Genomic DNA, 10,536 nt, shown 5'->3' with positions numbered 1-10,536 from the left:
GGGAGTGCTAAGGGTCTCGTAATTAGGTGAGGCTGTGCTCCCAAGGAGAATTAAGAGTGAGCACAGGACTGTGAACATGCAACATTTGATTTCTGATTTGCTTCATTTTCCTTTCTATCTGTGTAATGAGAGAGCTCACAGTAGCAGGGAGATGCTATATGAATGAGCTATATGAATTTCTCAGAGAGCCTTGAGGATAGGGAAACACAAAAGTGCTAACTTCAGCACTTTTTCGCTAAAAACAAATTTCTGTGAGTAGTGACTCTATTTGTCTGTCCTATACAGAGTGAAAGACTATCCTGCATGCAAACAATTGGAAAGGAGAGAATTACAAACCAAGTAAGAGTGTAAGGCATGCTTGACTGGTCAAGAGGTAGAATAGGATACAACAGTATGTATACGTTAACAAAAGGGTGTAAAAATGTAGAATTCTGTAGTGGAAAGAAGTCTGATTACAGCTGGCTGTCCCTAAAACGCATCATGAATAGCGGGAAGTAGATGATCCAAGTAGGTGGTGAGTAAAAGAACCTGAGTGACAATTCTGCTGTTGAGTTCGTAGCGGATCAAAGCTCTGCTCGATGGTAGAGGCACTGTAAGCGTTCCCTAGGCCACTTCAATGTGGTTTTTTTTCTGTTACTTTCTCTTGTGTATGTTTTGTCAGCTGCGGGATCAAGGGGAATAGAATAACTAGATATCTTTTTCAGTAAGGTATCTTTATGATTGTGTATGTTGGGGTTTTGTGTGGTGTTGGGTTGGTTTGTTTTTTTTTTTTAAATACTCTTTGTTCTGTTTTCTCTTATTACCAATTGTGCTTAATATCTGATCTGTTAGTCTTCTTTGAAGATTAGGCAAAACAGGTATTGAATGTGTTTGGGGTTTTTGCATTTGTTATTTGCCTTATTGGGGAAGTCCTGGACTTGCATTTTTCTAGGTCTTGTTTTTTATGTTTCTTATTGCTGTTGTGTCTTTTTGCTAATCCATTTTGCACTGCAACCCCCGATTCTGGCATTACATGCTGATGTTTTTCTCCTGTGTTTGTTAGCATTGCACTTCATTTAATGCATCTGTGAGTTTGACCTATAGCTCTCTTGTTGCTGTTCAGCTTCTCTCACTTCTTACTTTCCTCAGAATCATGGGCTCTGTCTCTCATGATCTCATTCAAAACACCTTCACACATTTATATTCTCAAATGCTTTATTAGTCAGGTCCAAAATAACTGTCTCTTCCAGCTTTTTTTTCTGTCTCCTGAAACAAAACTTTTTCTCATTACATTTCACAAATTTTTTGCTTAGCCTGTGCCCAGATACGTGTTTAGGATGCAGGGACTTATCATCAATAGTTGTGAATCTCTTAAAGCCACTTTCCCAGTGCTACCACACAAGTAGTACAGGGCTCTAAAGCTAAACTTGGAAACACCACAAAGAACATATTCATCTACTACACAATTACAAAGTAGAACTGGTATCTAGGGCTTTCATATATTTTGATGATCTCTTGGTTTCCTTTTATTACTGTCAGCTGAGATGAAGTAGGATAGACTGAAATTAGTCCTAACTTACTGCAGGCTTGCTACTTGCATGCTGTTTGCTCCCAGCAGCGCACCAGAGTCCTGCAGCTCACCATCTCCATTTCTGTATTACTATAGCATTCTGCCTGAAATGAGTATGTGGAAGAAAGACAGCAGGAAAATGAGGGTAAGGGACACAAGGAAGTCAAAATGTGCGTAGATGCCTGGGAATGGATGGTAAACTTTAACTGGAGAAACTTGAAGCAGTTTCTCCAAGAAAAAGTTAGTTCTGTTTTTACCTAGTATGTTGTAAATGTGAGCGATACTTGATAGGGAAGTGGGGGAAGACAGAGAATCTCTTTAACTGTGTGCTTTGCCAAAACAAATCTGCTTTTTGTAGATTTTGTATGATTATATGTACTGTGGGCTCCAGCAGGTTTCCTGAGCTTGGCTGAGGAAGAAAGCAGAATCCTCCTGAGATTCTGGAAGACTAAAATAGAGAATTGCTGATACAACATAAACGTTTGCTTTAAAGAATTGCTGATGGACTGTGAAAGGATGGATTTCAGATCACAGGAAGTTTTGCTCCATGTGTGCTAAAGTTAGATTGCTACCCTGATCATTTGTTAGTTGTAGTATACTATCTGTGCTTCCATATTGGAGCCTTTCTTGCCTGTATTTTCCCTTCTTTAAAATAAAGATTGGCAATATCTATTACAGTGAATGCTCTGTTAAAAGGACGCTTGTGAACTGACACCAGTAGTGAAGCTGTATTGGTAAACAAACTACCCAAGTTGTTACGCTTCAGACTAACTTCAGTTTTCAGGAGCTGATGTCTCTGTAGCATTGAGCTATTTTCCTGTGGTTTTTATGGCTTTACTTGCTATGATATGACTTTGATACACTTGTTAGGAGAAGCATATAGAGGTCACTTGTCTCCCTGGAAACCAGAAGATAAAATTACTCTAGTTATATCTGTTGCCTGTATTTTGATATACATAATTTTTTGTTTTCCGAAGGATAGCAGCCTAGACACTGAGGCATTAACCATTTTGTAATGATTTTGTGTCTTCTGCTAAGGCAAGGGGGTCTTACAGTGGAAGAACAATAACAGCACTCTTAATTGACCAGCTCAGGTATGCTATTTGCCTCAAGTGTCTTGCATTCTAATTAGAAATCAAAGCATTACAAGGTGTTCCCTTTGCGTCGTACTCCTGACAGTTTGTGGAGTTTCTCTGCCTTTTGTCCAGCCTTCTCTTCAGTGCAAGGTTGTTTCTATGCAAATATTTTAAATAAAAGCCTTCTAGAATATGTTCTTTCTGTAAAACTTAGACTGCTAATGATAAAGAGCTCATTTATAATACATGTCACTGAGGTAGTTGTTATTCCCATGGAGATACTAATGCTGCACTGCAAGGAGAATGAATGTGGGAAGGTGCTAAGAGTCTGATAACTGTAGGTCAGAAACACTTTAGTAGATGTAAAAGAAGAGCTATGTTCTCTTTAAAAGATAGATATGGTGTGACAGCTGATTTTTACTAATACCATTGTGGTAACAAGGGACAACTAGACAGATGCGGTCTTGGGAGTTTTTGTCTCTAAGCATCTTTATTTACTAGAATATTTCTTGTATGTTGCAGTATTTAACACGGGGAAAAACAACCACCTGCTCACCCAAAGTGAGCCTTCTTGGGTTTGATCTGTATCACAACAATTGACCTTATGATTTGTTTTTAGGCATTAGAAAGATGATAGTGTAATAGGAATGTTCTCCAGTATAATATGTACATATACATGCGCTGTAATACATGTATTCTAAGATAATAAAATTGTTCTTCTGTCATGGTTTAACCCCAGCCGGCAACTAAATGCCACGCAACCGCTTCCCCCTGCCCCTCCCAGTGGGGAGGGGAGGACGAAAAAAAGTAAAACTCATGGGTTGAGATAAGAACAGTTTAATAACTAAAGTAAAATAAAATACACTACTAAGAATAATAATATAATAATTGTAATGAAGAGGAATATAACAAAAACAAAAAAAAGAAATAAAACCCAAGAAAAGACAGGTGATGCACAATGCAGTTGCTCACCACCTGCTGACCGATGCCCCAGCAGCGATCCGCACCTCCTGGCCAACTCCCCTGTTTATATACTGGGCATGACGTTCCATGGGATGGAATACCCCTTTGGCTAGTTCGGGTCAGCTGTCCTGGCTGTGCTCCCTCCCAGCTCCTTGCACACCTGCTTGCTGGCAGAGCATGGGAAACTGAAAAGTCCTTGGCTTAAGATAAGCACTACTGGGCAACAACTAAAACATCAGAGTGTTAGCAACATTATTCTCACACTAAATCCAAAACGCAGCACTGTACCAGCTACTAAGAAGAAAATTAACTCTATCCCAGCTGAAACCAGGACATCCTGCAATGCAGAAAAATTCATTATTTCATCCTTTGGTCTATCTTTGATTCCTCTCCAGATGCCACCTATGGTGTATTACATAGGTAACAGCAAAGACTCAGCTGCTTAACTCCTAATGTCCTTTGTACCATCCTTTGCGCTTAGAGGGAAACCACAAGGTTTGCTTCAGTGCTAGACTTTTAAGAGAACTAGAACAAATCCGTTTCCAAGACTGAACAGAGCAGTGTATTGGTGTGGGTTTTGACTTGTGAAAATTCCAGATGAACAAAAATCTAGTATCAATTTAAATTGATCAGAGGAATCGTATGCTAAGACAGTCTGAAAGTCCTCTGGTTGAACAGACTAGCGCCGAACATGTGTGTATCTCTGGAGGAGGATGTATTTTGTTTATTCTTGAAACAAATTGCTAAACATTTTCTATAGAAACAGCTAGTTTCATTGCCAGGAGTGCGTTGCACCATTCTAGAACAGCAGCTATGTTTATGCTGTCCTGTGTGCCTCTAGAGCTGACTTTATTTCACACATTACGTTTTATTGTGGGCTAAGTCTGTCCAACTGGCAGATCATTTCTCTAGTACTATTAACAATTTTGTAATTAGTATAGCATGACAATCCACATTGTCTCTTGTGGAAAATGCAGTCTCCAAGGCTGCTATATTGTGTTAAATTTCCGAGCTACTAAAAAATTTGGAAGAATTGCCCTGCTGGTAAAATGTGTGTTTCCTTTCCACTCCTTGTTGTGTGCCTGGTTTTTATTGGGTTCTTGGAGGCTGTTGGTGATGATGGAGTCGGAGCACGCTGCTTCCAGCAGTGTTCTGACTCTCTTTCCTGATTTTTCCTGGTCAGCAGACTTTCTCCTATCACTATGCCAACCAACTGCAGTTCATCATCAAAGATCTTGTGACTGTGTCCACTGAATGATGATCTTGGAAGTTCAGATTTTGCGTTGTTGGCTTCTGCTTTGAGCAGGTTGCTGTAGAGCTAGAAATGGTTTGACTGAAAACAGTTGGTAGATCTGAAAATGAAGTTGGGTGTTTGGGTGAGTTGTGTGGCAGATGTTGGGTGGCAAGAAATTGTAATGGCATTGGAATAGTTTGCATACATGTTGTTTCTGTGACTTTCCAGCTCAGGACCTGATTTTTGGTTACTTTCATGTTCATGTGTCCTGATAAATGATGTCTGGAGCTTAGCTTTCAGTGCTACCTTGATACTTCTGAGGGGAAGCTTATTGTAATCTGAAACAAAAATATGAAGTAAACTACTTGGTGTCAATGCAAATCTTGTTAAGGGGTTTCTAGGTGTTCAAATGAAGTTATCCATGGAGAAATGGACACCAGTCCCTATTAGCATTTAGTGTTCTGCAGTATTTTTTCTGTGCTTAACCATTAGTAACTTTGAAAGTGGCAGGAATGTGTGAGATGACTAAATTGCGCATGGTAGTGGTGGTCTTTTATCACTTATATGAAAAAGTTACTACTGTTTCTTTTTCCTGACTGATAATATAACAAGGAATAACAAATTGTGTAGCACTAACTGTAGAAAAAAGATATGCCTGTCTAAAACATTTCTTAATTTTTATTCTTTTAGCCTCGTATTACTAGGAGGTTTTTTTTAGGGGGCTCTGACATTAAAACCTGCCTGTTTGCAGTGTTCTTTGATGTTTTACTGGGTTTTGTACTAGGAGTCTTGGAAATTTTTTTAATTAAAACATGGCTGCTGGAAACACAACCACAGGGGAGCCTTAAGTGTAAGGTAGCAGTCCTGGTAATAGTGTCAGTGTTTAGCTTAATTTCTTTAGCAAAAAAAAAAAAAAAAGCCTTAACAGTCTAAGGGAGTCTGGAGGTACAGAGTGTTTTGGAGTAATTTAACAGATTTAACAGTTTAGTATGACAGAGAACCTTCTCAAGAAAGTAAAATGATCCTGCATTATGAATGATTGCAGAAGACATCTATAAACATTACTCATTGTCTATATTTCACTTCCTATTCATTTGAAGTTTTTCTGACTCTGTATCGCAAGCTTGTAACACTTGCCAAAGCAAAAAACAGTGTAATGGGAAAAGCAGTTAATCTCTGTTCAAGGGCTAACACAGCTTAATGTTTGTAATATAAATTACAAATGTAATATTATATTGTAACGCAGCTAGCTAGCGGTAAGTGAAAAATGTAAAACAATTCACCATTTCAGAGAATTGCGTTCTAGTAAATGTAAAGTTGATATGGCTGCTGTGGTACAAAGAAAATCTCAAATACATCACTATGTAAATCTGTTTGAAACATGTCGATTTGACTTTCAGTGAATTAATGAGAAGTATAGTAGTATATTAGATGAGCAAAACTGAAATAATGAACAGAATTATCCAGATCAGATTTCTTTCATTTCTGGATAACTAATCATAGTGTACATTTCAGATGAAGCTTTGATAAACATCTTTTGTTGGCTAGTTTATTTAACGTGGTAATATAAAGGCCAGTTATGTATGGGTAAACTTGGATGAAAATGAATAGGTAGACTGTCATTAGACCTTAGCTTATTCCATACCTTATTAGTACCATCTGTGAGCTTTTTTTTTTTTAATTCTGTAAGCTGGTCTGTATTTAGCTACTGTCAGTATTTTTTTAGGAAAACTCCATTAAAACTTTGACATACTGCACAACACTCTAAAAAGCAAAGGAAACTATCTAGAAGTAGAAAAATAAGACATCTATTTGAAAGTCTAAGTTGCTTTCCAAAAGACACCTTAATTCCTATCAGAAAAGATCATGTCTTTGGATGAAAACTAACAAAATTTGAGAAGCTTAATGGAAAATGTTAGGAGCAAGTGCCATAGTTGTCTAGAGATGCTTGCTTTTGTGTTCTTGTAACCAATGAAGTGTTAAGGGTCTATATAGCTTGGTGAATGATGCCGGGGATTAACCTCTGTGGGTTTTTGCCGGTCTCATAAACTAGCCTTTGAATTTGATCAAGTGACTCACCATGCAAATATGTCCATATTACCTGCAGACATGACAAAACTTAAGAGTCTCTTGATGCTTATTTTATTCCTAGAAGAGTAATAGAATGGAAACCCTTAATTTGGATATATAGTGTCAGTGGCAATGGTATTGAAACCTAGCAGAACTGGTTTGTAGCAGGGACTATTTAGTTCGTATCTTCTAGCTCTTAGGAAACCATTTGTATTTGTAAAATGATAGATCATATTTTGGTGCTCATCTCTGAGGAAATGTCGTGGAGATATTTGCGCAAGTAACAAATCCAAAGGCAGCCAATTGCACAGCTGAAGAAAAAGGCTATGGAAGCTTATGATGACAATGCAATAATAGGCAAAAGTCTGCATGTAAATAGTGTATGATCCAAACAAAGCTGAAGTTGCCATAGATGAAGTCTTATGTGCAGAATTTACAGGGCCCAGGGTAGAGTCTTATCTTTTTAGGCCTATCTGGAAAGGAAGATCAAAAGCCCAAAACTCCCGCGCCCCCCCCCCCCCCCCCCCCCCCCCCCCCCCCCCCCGGTATTTTGTGAAAAATAGGAGTTTCTCCACAAACTACTGTAAAGGCACTTACATGCCTGTATCAATTAGATTTTTCTCTGTGGAAATTGGAGAAGACTGTTGTAGGAAGTGCAGATGAGAGGTTTTTGGTTTTTTTTTTTTTTTTTCCCCTTTAAAAAGCACACAGCATTGACTTGTTGCCCTTTCTGAATCAGATGTATAACTCCGTGTAATTTAATTTGGCTTCCATGGAAATCAATTGTGAATTGTCTCACCCTTTCCCAATTACTACTAAAGCATTTTAATGGTTCAGGATTGATCTAACAAGCCCTCCCTGGAATAACTAGTATCAAAATGGTTTCATAAAGACTAATTTAATTTTTCTGACTAATACTGTCAGGTTTTTAGACCTATTAGGAATAATCATCAAAGCTGAATGAGTGTACTAAGGGGAGCTGAGGTTGTGTAACAAAGCCTTGCTGGCTATGGGTGCTCTGATGTTCCTTCATTTCCAGATAAAACCCTACTTTACCTGTATGCATCTAAGATTTTTACCCACTTTCAGTTTGTGTCTATGGCACTGATGTATTTAACAGCAGAAAGAAAGCAGAATTAATAACAGAATTAAAAAATGTTACATAATAGAAATGTATTGAAATGATAGTTTAAATTTCAGTTGAAGATAAAGTTTGTGTAATGCAGCTCTACTTTCATTAAGGTAATTATTTGAAGTTAGCATTTTATTACTCGTGATAGATCTTTGCTTCGTGGAGGATCTCTACAGCTAGATGTATTTTAATGAATATGTTTTTCTTTGGTATGCATAGTTATATGAGTAACTAACTGCAGCTTGGCCTAAAATATTTTTATCCCACCCAGAGGGAACTGAGAAAAGAAGCTGGAAAATAAAAGCAAAAGCAAATGTTTTTTTTCTAATAACAGTGCTTGGTTTTCTTAAAAGTTCCAGGGTTTTTATAAACTCTTAAACTATTTACTGCATAATACTGTGAATTATTTACATGAGTCAAGGTTATATGAAGCTACTTATCAGCAAGGTGGCATTTTCAATATGAAACTTTTTTTTAATTGGGATGCTTTGGATGTTTTATTAGATTAGCCTAACACTTAGGGTTTGAGAGCTTTTGCAAATACTATCTCAAAAAAGCTTTTCCAGGAGACTGCAAGTGAGCTCACTTTCCAAAATGCTTGAGGTGAATACAGTTGAAGTTAATTACAATGTAAAATTTGATGCTGAACTTCCTGTGTTTCCTGTGTAATAGATATAAATGTGTAGGAAAGGCAGATTGGGAAGCCCTTGTTCTGTGGAAAGGTTTTTACTCTGCATAAAACTTGGTGACTTTGATAAACTATTCATAGATTAAAGGGCTCCTGAGCATATGAGTATTTTTAACCTGGTCCTAAGGGATATGTATGAAGTTTTAATAGTCTCTGAAAGAGATACATTTGTATTATTTCAGCCATCACCTGTTATTTAGTTTGCATCACTTGATGCTGTACTGTCTGTTAAATTCTAAACTGACCAGTTCTGAAACTTTTATTTTTTAAAACAATGTGTTTATATAAATAATATATTGTTAGGTCACTGGCAAAGCAGAACTCTATTGGGGTGCTTTTTCAAAGAAAGCAACTAATTTCATAATTCTTGCAGTTTATTTGTAGTTGCTGCTATAGTGCCAGGAGAAGACAATTTACCAACTGTTACATATTCTATTGACCTGTCCTGGTTTTACAGAAACTGAAGCAGAGACAATTTGTCAAGCATACTCAGTGCAGTGCACTAAGGCGAAAGAAGAACGCTGAAGTTTTGCGGTTTCTTAGAAACATTAGATTGACCTCGCTTGTTGGTTTAAAAAGAAAAGTAAGGATGGTATGTTTGCTGTGTTAGGATATTGAGGCTGTTTGCTAGAATCTGTTTTTGGGCAATAACAAAAGTGCTAGATTAAGTTGCAATGTAAGAACCAATGGAAGTGCTGATTCCACTTTTGTAAGTATTTTTGCAGGGAAGAGATAAAACAGATGTGTTAAAGACGATGCTGGGAAACAGCCAGTGCGCTAACATATTATCCAGCTGCTTCTTTTGCCTTGCCACATGGAAATAAACGTGGTAACAATTGCTATTATTTTTGCCATGTAACTCCAGTCTCCTGGAGTAAGTATGCTTGTGACTTCCTATAATTTATCGTGACTAGTCAGAAATCATTAGATAAGAAATGTTATTTGGACTTTACTTAGACCAAATATAAGTAGTACATTCCTGGAATAAGATAGAAGACATCTAGTAGTGCTCTTATATGCATATAAACCAACATCCAATATACATAAATATGAAAAGTAATCAAGTATTAGAGCCTTTGCTGAAGAGTCAGGGAAAAGATCTTAAAGACTTAGATAATTTCCTGTAATTATTTTTTTTGATGAGTAAAAAAAGGACCTCCATTACTTTAAGGTATGCTGTATATCAAAATGAAACCTTCCTATGCAGGCAGTTGGATGCAATATGCAGTAAATTGGTAGTAAGAGCTGAGAGTCATCAGATTAAAGTGCTGCTCTCCACTACAAGGAAATTAATCTCTCTCTTTTTTTTTTTTTTTTTTTTTTCTTTAAGGCAATTTCTAAGCCAAACAGAAATGGTGGCTCTCAGACTTTCAGGAAGCAGGATTTAAGAAATAGCATATGATAGCTATGGTGGCTTCAAAGTATAGGAAGTCCTTGGAAAAATTTCTTCTTACTTAATTCCCTTTGGAGCTGTTGGCAGCAGCTGTGTGGGATACAAGTTGTAAAACTCTACTGGGAGATAAGTACTCAGATGCTAGAGTTTTTGCTAAGTGAGTTTTCTGTTTCTTTATATTGCTATCAATTCTATCCTTTGCAATCAGTACTGCAACATATTTAATCACAGAATGAGAAGAAAGGTGAGAGTCCTTAACAACTAGTTTCTAAGTGTGTCAGTTTTTTTGAATAAAGCAGTGCTGTGCTGGACACTACTGTTACGTATTTTAAAAGCATATGTAATTTAAATGCATGTGAGCAAAAAACTGTATTGACATTAAAATTAAAAAAGAGCAGAACTTTTGGGCCCTAGCTACAAACTTTCTGTCT

The 10,536-nt window shown here is 37.2% G+C and overlaps 1 long non-coding RNA gene across 2 annotated transcripts in view; it reads left to right on the top strand.

Moving 5' to 3' along the window:
• The first annotated feature begins 192 nt into the window (after positions 1-192).
• LOC127016531 (uncharacterized) overlaps positions 193-10,536 on the top strand; it is a 103,854-nt gene continuing 93,510 nt past the window's right edge. Inside the window, exon 1 of one of the 2 annotated variants that reach the window (XR_007766499.1) lies at positions 193-251. This is a non-coding gene — a long non-coding RNA (uncharacterized LOC127016531). Of the gene's footprint in view, positions 252-1,643; positions 1,695-10,536 lie in introns of those variants that run through there. The other variant, XR_007766498.1, reaches the window with a different exon arrangement.

Source organism: Gymnogyps californianus, chromosome 5 (assembly GCF_018139145.2).
Source record: "Gymnogyps californianus isolate 813 chromosome 5, ASM1813914v2, whole genome shotgun sequence".
Lineage (NCBI taxonomy): Eukaryota > Metazoa > Chordata > Aves > Accipitriformes > Cathartidae > Gymnogyps > Gymnogyps californianus.
The sequence above is the reverse complement of the archived record's forward strand: the minus strand, read 5'-3'. Positions and strand labels throughout refer to the sequence as shown.